The 1,826-nt window shown below is 50.8% G+C and overlaps 1 protein-coding gene across 1 annotated transcript in view; it reads left to right on the top strand.

Annotated features, from left to right (window-relative positions):
• Positions 1 to 228: 228 nt before the first annotated feature.
• Positions 229 to 1,826, top strand: part of DENND2C (DENN domain containing 2C) — a 74,537-nt gene continuing 72,939 nt past the window's right edge. Inside the window, exon 1 of the mRNA XM_036273315.1 lies at positions 229 to 277. The gene's annotated coding sequence lies outside the window, so the exon portion shown is untranslated. The remainder of the gene's footprint in view (positions 278 to 1,826) is intronic.

The following is a 1,826-nucleotide window of genomic DNA, read 5'->3' as shown; positions in this document are numbered from 1 at the left end:
GGTCCGGGGCACGGTTCTGGCCGGTAGGCGGACTAGAGCGGGGGCGGTTCCCCTCACGACTGACCCCGGGGCTCCAGGGGCGGGCCCGAGCGTGAGGGGTGGAAACAGCAGCCAATAGGGAACGGGCTCGGCCGGGCCGGGGCGGGGCTTTCGGCCGGGCCTGCGGGGGCGGGACGGAGCCGATCGGAGTGGGAAGGGCGAGACCTAGCGCCTCCGCGCAGGAGAGGACGGCAGCCTCGCAGCCCAGCCGCGGAGGCGGCGTCGGGGCCCAGGGCAGGTAGGAGCGGGGTGATGCGGAGCGGGGTCCGAGGCAGGGGCTGGGGAGCGGGGCCCCCAGGCAGACCAGGCGGGAGCGGGCTGGCGGAGGAGGTGGCCCCGGCCCCGCTGTCTCGGCACCTCCCGGGCCTCGAGGGACGCGCGGGTGTCCGGCGCCGCCGACGCCAGGCTTGGAGCGTTCCGCCTGTCGCCCGCGGCGGTCGTGGCGGAGCCGGGCGGAGGGTGTCCGCCGTTCTCCTTGGGGACGCGGGACAGTCGACGCGTTGGAGCTGCGGCCCTGGGCCGCCCGGGGGAGAGAGGGAGCGCCCCCGTGTGCGGGAGGAGACCGGGGCTTCAGCCAGGATGAGCCAGTTTCAACGTCGACAGGCTGAGACGAAGGACTTCAAAAGAAAGTTGTTTTTTCTGCGTTTTGATTCTTAGCAGAATCTGACAAGCAGCGAAAAAGTCAAGTAGGATTTTGATTTTAAAATCTAACAATGGAACATCTAAGAACTTTGAGTAACTAGGATAGCCGAGGATGATGAGATGATGAGTCAAGGGCTGGAGCCTTGGCCAGGACCCACGGACCAGACGTGCTATACCTCGGTCAAAGCGACTTTTCTGGGCGTCCTTTCCTTAGTAAAACTGGGATGCTCATGCCACAGATGTTAGGTGTTGTTATTTGTGCACCAGCCTTGTGCACGTTGAGTAATTGCCAGACACGTAGTAGGAGCTTTGTAAACTTTTACCCTAAATCTAGTGATTGACCTACAGTGTTTTATTGAGATAAAGTCTTAAATCTCTGTTTACTGTGTAGACAAATTTTTTAAGGACATTTTCCAGAAAAATCACCATTGTTTGAAGTGTGGTCCATGTTTAATTGATTGATGAATTTTTCTAGAATAGCACATGTTATCTATACACTGTTACTAAACCATTTACTGTGAAGCAGTCTATAGTTGTAGTTTAAATTACCTGGGAAAGTAAGCGGGGAGAGTTGCTTCAAATCAAAAGTTTGATTTGCTTTTTAAATATTTAAGTTCTCCAAAACAAAATTAATATATAGATGTATTTTCTGCACAGCCTTTATTATAGACATTTGCATTCTTTTCTATAGATATATGAGTGTTTGAGGGATTTTAGGGGGGAAGACTGGAAATAAAACAGGGAATAGCAGTTTGTAACCAGGTACTGTGTTTGTAACCAGCAGACTTTTACTGGGCGTGTTCTGAATTAGTTTCCCAGGCAGAAACCAGGAAATGTAGTGATTGTGTCTCTTGGCCTTTCATTAATTTTTTTGTGTTGAACGTGGCAATAGATTTTTTTTAAGATATAAAGAAATAATTTTTTTTCTAATGTGACAATAGGCAGTTTTCTAAAGCTGGAAAGTATATTTTTAAATGATCTGTAATGAATCATATTATAGACAAGAGTTTTAGATCACTGAATACCAAGATCAAATTAAATGGAAGAATACCTGGCTGGTGTGGCTCAGTGGTTGAGCATCTATCGACCCATGCACCAAGAGGTCACTGGTTCGATTCCTGGTCAGGGCACAATACCTGGATTGT

This window comes from Molossus molossus, unplaced genomic scaffold (genome assembly GCF_014108415.1).
Source record: "Molossus molossus isolate mMolMol1 unplaced genomic scaffold, mMolMol1.p scaffold_m16_p_20, whole genome shotgun sequence".
NCBI lineage: Eukaryota > Metazoa > Chordata > Mammalia > Chiroptera > Molossidae > Molossus > Molossus molossus.
This window is presented reverse-complemented; position numbering and strand designations above follow the sequence as displayed.